This window comes from Periplaneta americana, chromosome 8, assembly GCF_040183065.1.
Source record: "Periplaneta americana isolate PAMFEO1 chromosome 8, P.americana_PAMFEO1_priV1, whole genome shotgun sequence".
NCBI lineage: Eukaryota > Metazoa > Arthropoda > Insecta > Blattodea > Blattidae > Periplaneta > Periplaneta americana.
Genome location: NC_091124.1, coordinates 29,978,433 through 29,986,193, shown reverse-complemented (window position 1 = coordinate 29,986,193; position 7,761 = coordinate 29,978,433). Strand labels below are relative to the sequence as shown.

The window sequence follows — 7,761 nt, the reverse complement described above, 5'->3', positions numbered from 1 at the left end:
AAAACAAATGTAAACAGTAAAGGAATAGTAGAAAATTGACTTAAAATTACAAGTTAAATTCATTCTTTTTAAAGCAATAGGTAACAACAAAGAGATACTAATAACAATACACTGACTGTAGTTACAGGTTCAACATATTATTTTAAAAAGAAACACGCAACGGATCAATAGCTAGAAAATTGTTGTTATTGCATTTAGATGTATTGTTACTCTCTTAACATTTTTTTTTTCCTATCTTCCTCGGAAACATATTTACAAATAATTGGCTTCTCATGTTATATCCCCGTGTCTATGATATTGTGTTATACTATGACTGGTAACATACTAGGTACTGGTCCACACCTGTGGAGTAACGGTCAGCGCGTCTGGCCGCGAAACCAGGTGGCCCGGGTTCGAATCCCGGTCGAGGCAAGTTACCTGGTTGAGATTTTTTGCGGGGTTTTCCCTCAACCCAATACGGGCAAATGCTGGGTAACTTTTGGTGCTGGACCCCGGACTCATTTCACCGGCATTATCACCTTCATTTCATTCAGACGCTAAATAACCTAGACATTGATACAGCGTCGTAAAATAACCCAATAAAAAACATAGGTACTGCTGGTTAGTATGCTAGTAGGCATATAATATAGCTAAATTATAATCGCTGTGCGTTTCAAGCTTTGTGAGCAACAGCAGTGGATCAAAGGAGATGATAAATTTTCTCAACATTTCTTGTAATGTCTTAAATAGTAAACAACTTTTGAGTGAGCACGAGAGCGCCAGGGGGAGGGAAGCGTTGTCACGCATGTCACAGGGTTAACCCGTGCGTGCGTGCGCACGGAGCGCGATCTAAGTCAGGGACAGGGACTGGGGTAGCCCGCCCGTTTCAGTGGTCGGCAGGACTTCACCGCCAACAGTCGTACGATCGTCTGGCGCGCAGTCCCCTCCAGCCTCACGTGTAGCGAGCTTTCGTGGTTAAAACCCGGGCCCTTCGAGGGCAGGGCCTTCTCCCCATCCCCTTCTGTCCCCCATTCGATTAATCACTCGTTATAATTTAATTTGTGGTGTTGAAGAAATTGCTTGAAGATCTGAAACGGAAGAAAATTACTTGGTGAGTTGATTAAACAATTAAAATTTATGTAGAGTAATATAAGAAGTTAAAAAGACAATAATTAATATTAATAATAATCTCATAGATATTATTAGTACTATCATATATTTTCTCTGAAGATTTTAAATGTTATCTCTTATATTTTAGAAGACCAAACATTTATAATGTCATTGAAACTTAATGATGTTTTCATTTTTTATGTGATACTTCATTTTTTTTCTTCTTCTCACTGTAAAAATGCATTTATTCCGTAGTTAGAAATTTAATTTCTATGATTTTCTTAGGAAATTTTCCTGAATGCATCCAGCATGTAACAGGTGAGGTACAGGTGATGGAGTGTCGATTAAGTAATTCATATCTAAATTCTTTCATGAACGTTTACCAATCACTCCAGGAAACATAATCCTATCACCCCCCACCCTCAGACCACATTTTTATTATAGACGTCTTGTTTAAATTGTCAAAAATATGTTAAAATATCTCTTCTTTCACACGTTTGCGCAATTTCGATGGTAGCTTAGTTGAACTTTCGTGGTTAAAACCCGGGCCCTTCGAGGGCAGGGCCTTCTCCCCATCCCCCTCTGTCCCCCATTCGATTAATCACTCGTTATAATTTAATTTGTGGTGTTGAAGAAATTGCTTGAAGATCTGAAATGGAAGAAAATTACTTGGTGAGTTGATTAAACAATTAAAATTTATGTAGAGTAATATAAGAAGTTAAAAAGATAATAATTAATATTAATAATAATGTCGTAGATATTATTAATATTATTCATATATTTTCTCTGAAGATTTTAAATGTTATCTCTTATATTTTAGAAGACCAAACATTTATAACGTCATTGAAACTTAATGATGTTTTTATTTTTTATGTGATACTTCATTTTTTTCTTCTTCTCACTGTAAAAATGCATTTATTCCGTAGTTAGAAATTTAATTTCTATGATTTTCTTAGGAAATTTTCCTGAATGCATCCAGCATGTAACAGGTGACGTACAGTTGGTGGAGTCTCGATTAAGTAATTCATATTTAAATTATTTCATAAACATTTACCCATTACTCCAGGAAACATAACCCTATCACCCCCCTCAGACCACATTTTTATTATAGACGTCTTGTGTAAAATTGTCAAAAATATGTTAAAATATCTCTTCTTTCACACGTTTGCGCAATTTCGATGGTAGCTTAGTTGAACTTTCGTGGTTAAAACCCGGGCCCTTCGAGGGCAGGGCCTTCTCCCCATCCCCCTCTGTCCCCCATTCGATTAATCACTCGTTATAATTTAATTTGTGGTGTTGAAGAAATTGCTTGAAGATCTGAAATGGAAGAAAATTACTTGGTGAGTTGATTAAACAATTAAAATTTATGTAGAGTAATATAAGAAGTTAAAAAGATAATAATTAATATTAATAATAATGTCGTAGATATTATTAATATTATTCATATATTTTCTCTGAAGATTTTAAATGTTATCTCTTATATTTTAGAAGACCAAACATTTATAACGTCATTGAAACTTAATGATGTTTTTATTTTTTATGTGATACTTCATTTTTTTCTTCTTCTCACTGTAAAAATGCATTTATTCCGTAGTTAGAAATTTAATTTCTATGATTTTCTTAGGAAATTTTCCTGAATGCATCCAGCATGTAACAGGTGACGTACAGTTGGTGGAGTCTCGATTAAGTAATTCATATTTAAATTATTTCATAAACATTTACCCATTACTCCAGGAAACATAACCCTATCACCCCCCTCAGACCACATTTTTATTATAGACGTCTTGTGTAAAATTGTCAAAAATGTGTTAAAATATCTCTTCTTTCACACGTTTGCGCTATTTCGATGGTAGCTTAGTTGAAACTCTAAACTCTTCCATAACTTCTTTGTGCCTGAATTTTTACCACTAGACCTACTTTCGTTGTAAATAACTGATCTCTCTGTTGAAATTTATACAACTCACTTCATTGAAGCGTGTTCAGAATCGAATTGTTTGCTTTAATAAAGAAGTGATAGAGGATGTAATGTCTATACAGAAATTAGGGTAATGGAATTAGGATGATGTTGTCTAGTCAACTGTCCGAAGCAGTGGCGTACGCAGGATTTTTGTCAAAGGGGGTTATTATTAAATCTTTTTACTTATTTACATTATCGGTATTTTAAATTTAAGTATTATTATTATTATTATTATTATTATTATTATTATATATTTTATATTTATCAACATTATATTCATATATATCCTTATAAAATCTTTGAAACGCAATATTTTTACAGCCATCCAATTTGTAACAAATTTTAACTTCTGTTTAATTTTGTACAATAAAAAATGCTTGCCATTATTACAATTACACAATAATCATGTCCACACCTGTGGAGTAACGGTTAGCACGTCTAGCCGCGAAACAAGTTGGCCCGGGTTCGATTCCCGGTCGGGGCAAGTTACCTGGTTGAGGTTTTTTCCGGGGTTTTCCCTCAACCGAATATGAGCAAATGCTGGGTAACTTTCGGTGTTGGGCTCCGGAATCATTTCACCGGGATTATCACCTTCATCTCATTTCAGACGCTAAATAACCTTAGCTGTTGATAAAGCGTCGTAAAATAACCTACTAAAATAAATAAAAATAAAAAAAATAATCATATATATATATATATATATATATATATATATATATATATATATGTTTATACAGGGTGTATGGGCTGTAAGTGTCATTATTTTAACTGATGATTGTTCATGTCATAAGGAAGAAAAAATGTCCTTACAATTTTTTTCTAATTGCAATATTTAACTAATTATTGAAATCTACAATATTAGGCGTTTGGCAACGTTGCTGGATGAGGAGAGAGTTTACAAGTACAGGGACATCATTTTATTTTTACTAACATTTCTAATATTAACCTGGCTATACATTTGGTTGAGTCCACACCTGTGGAGTAACGGTCAGCGCGTCTGGCCGCGAAACCAGGTGGCCCGGGTTCGAATCCCGGTCGGGGCAAGTTACCTGGTTGAGGTTTTTTCCTGGGTTTTCCCTCAACCCAGTACGAGCAAATGCTGGGTAACTTTCGGTGCTGGACCCCGGACTCATTTCACCGGCATTATCACCTTCATTTCATTGAGACGCTAAATAACCTAGATGTTGATACAGCGTCGTAAAATAACCCAATAAAAACATTTGGTTGAGAACCGGAAACACCGTTTGCTACTCCCTTCCACGACTGGAGTTCGATGATACTGGCGTAAAATACAAAGAAATCACTTTACTAGGTATAGGAGGGAAGAAAAGTAGTCCATCCATTTACGCAAACTAGGAAATATCTTGATTTTCAGTTTGATAAATTTCATTATAGGTTTTTGTTTAATCAAAATACAGTACTGTATTAACAATAAGAGTTTTTACTCACGAACTGTGCTATCCATTCGGACGTATTCATTATACAGTGTATATTATACCGTCTACAGCATATTAGCGTACAATAGGCTATAGAGAATGAAGTTAAATTGAAAAATAATCATAATATAGATATTTAAACACATTTTTTTAAATAGTGGCCGTTCATTTCGATACAGGCTTCAATTCTCTTGTGCATATTACCGCACTATAGATTATTGTACCTAATTCCAATTACCAGTTTCGACCTTCGTACTAGTAACTCATGTTGAAATAATTCTGTACCTACTCTATAGGCTAAAAGAGTACCTTACGTACTGTAAATTCTATCTTCACTTCTGCCCGATCCGAAAAGATAAAATTACTCAGACATGCTACCTACTGTCCGTTCAAGTAGTTATGTAGCAGGGTCGTAGAAAGGGGGGAAATCACGTGACATTTAATTACTTAACGAGGCCCTTTTATTTAAATTATTCTAAACAGTTGAATAACATTACGTAGACGTCCAATTCTTAACAGAAATTAATGTTTTTAGAAAAGGGCTAAGAGAGCCCAGCCACTAACCTTTACAGAGGGGCGAGCAGAAGCGAGTGGGGGAAACCGTGATGCGACGTAGGCAAACGGACGACAGTGCCTGTGAGAAAATATGATTCAATATTGAAAGCTCTTTCGTCACTGGAAAACGCGAACATATTTCTGGAACGTACTATACTCACTAACTCAGTACTGCTTACTATGACCGCATACGCAGCCTTGGTTCTGTGTGGAGAACGGTTGGAAGTTTACTAGTAGAGGAGGTGGGAGTGACGTATATTCAAAAACTTAGGTACAATAAACACTGAAGTAAAAATAAAATGATGTCCCTGTACATAGTACAGCTCAAGCGGATACAGACATACCGGTACAAAACAGATGCTCTGTTCTAATGCAGGGGCGGACCGTTGTTTAAATAAAATGAACAGCAAATACAGGGACATCACTTTATTTTTACCAACATTTTTAACATTAACCTGGTTATACTTGGAAACACTGTTACCCCCCCTTCCATTACAGGAGTTTGGAGTTGCTAGTGCAATATGTAAACAAATCATTTTACTAGCTACAGGAGGAGAGAAAAGTAGTGTATCCATTTATGCTACAGGGAAATACAGTATTATGATTTTCAGTTTGAACGGTATTTTATAAAAAAACAGTAGAATAGCAACAATTTTTGTCATAAACTCAACTCTTCAGGCGGTTATATTCATTATGTAATGTCTACTTTATTCAGCATATTACTAACCTAATTTATTCCTGAGAATTTTGTGAGCACTTACGCAAGAAACCCCAATTTCTACAGCTAACTTCTTGACTGACTTATTAGGACTTCCCTGCATCCTTTCTCTAGTATCTTCTACAGCATCTTCTGTCACCTTTGTTGGCCATCTTACACTTTTCTTCCTTTCTGTACGCTCTGTTGCTCTAAATTTATCTACCAGATTAATGACATTTCTACGAAAGTATTCCGTAATGGTATAATCAGGAAATTGTGAAAAAAACTGTTGTTCACATTCGGTTATAGCCTATTGTAATATTCCAGTTTTCATCATCGTCCTTCATACTTACAAACAGTAAACAAAACTCTTGTTTAAATAATGCTGTTAAGTGCCGTACCATATTATAGGATACCGTACTTTCGGTAACTCTAATCTTCACTTGTGCTCAGTCCACACAGATAAATTCAGTTATGCTACACACTATACCTGTGTAAAAATAAACTTCAATTATATAAGCTTTTTCTTCTATAGAAAAGGCAACATATTTCTGAAACACACTGTACTCTGTAGTACTTCACTGCTAGCAACAGCGGCCGCAAGTCTGTGTGGCTGACGTTAGCAAGGAGATTAGTGAAAGGGGTGGGAGTCAAGTACATTTAGAAACGCAGGTACAATAACAATTGAAGTAAAAATAAAATGATGTCCCTGTACAAACTTTCAATCTCATTAATAGAACTTTATGGTAAATTTCCTTTTTATTTAACAATATTGGGAATATTTGTGCATTTTTTATTGTACATCTAAAAAATGAACAATAATTGTTTACTGCACAAAATCACACGAACTTTTTTTTTAAACGCAACATTTTAATCTCTCCCACTTCCATAAAGCAGTACCATATTTAAAGAAATTTCTGTTTTGTGATTTTCGAAGCTAGGTAAGGGACTCCTATTTCTAATAATCGTTGAGAAACTGCTACAAAAGTTCGCCGATTAGATAACCTTCATTGCGGAAAACATTGACGGTATATCTTCTTGCCTCACTTGAATTACGACGACTTTCTCCATAAATTACTAGTTTCCTAATAACCTTATTTTCAAACACCCTTAATCTCTGTTCCTCTCTCAAAGTGAGAGTCCAATTTTCACAACCATACAGAACAACCGGTAATAATATAACTGTTTTATAAATTCTAACTTTAAGATTTTTTTACATTAGACTAGATGGTCATAGAGATACGGAAAAATATTTTATACTCGACCATGCCGAAATGTAGTAATTATACACCTGGTAGCAGCCCTTTAATGGGCCTCATTAAAGTACACCTATTCATTAAAGTTCAGGTGTTCCACCAATCAGAAAACATCATTGTAGCAATATGAAAGCGCAAGTATCGATTATTCTTGGATATGCAATCGAAAGACAACTAGCGAAACGTCACGGAGGCTGGAAATCCAATACTGTCGCAGAATGTTATGTTCTGTTACTATAATAATTAGCGTTAATTGTAAATAATATTCAAATAAATTCAATTTGTCATCTCGTTTTTCAATGTCTAAATCAATTTCAAGGTTGTGTCAAGATTAATGTTTATTTTACTCTCTAGATTATATCAAGGTGAGTGACATTCGTTTCTCGAAAAAAATCAATACTTTCGCGTCTGCCCACATCTCACATCTCGCTTGCGCTCGTTTCATAAACATACTCGCGTCTTAATTACTACCATTATAGGGTCGTTGCATAATGTACTATAAAAAACCAAAGGAAACGGGAAGAGAAACGGGAGTCATAGCAACAATAACGGACTAAGCAAATGAAACATTTTTATAAATCTGGTGTATCGTGTGTAACGTTTATGACGCTTTTGAATATGTTATGTTATTCGTATTCATTTGTTTTCTATGTATTAGAGACACGCAAACCTCCAGAATTTTTATACATTGAATCAATCTGATAGATCGCATGTATAAACATACACACTGCATGCATTACGGGAAGAGTTTCTCCAAATTATATACAAACA

The 7,761-nt window shown here is 35.0% G+C and overlaps 1 protein-coding gene across 3 annotated transcripts in view; it reads left to right on the top strand.

Annotated features, from left to right (window-relative positions):
- The first annotated feature begins 867 nt into the window (after positions 1 to 867).
- Positions 868 to 7,761, top strand: part of LOC138704605 (aminopeptidase N-like) — a 962,131-nt gene continuing 955,237 nt past the window's right edge. For 2 of the 3 annotated variants that reach the window (XM_069832678.1, XM_069832676.1), the window contains exon 1: positions 868 to 1,090. The gene's annotated coding sequence lies outside the window, so the exon portion shown is untranslated. Of the gene's footprint in view, positions 1,091 to 2,304; positions 2,430 to 7,761 lie in introns of those variants that run through there. The other variant, XM_069832677.1, reaches the window with a different exon arrangement.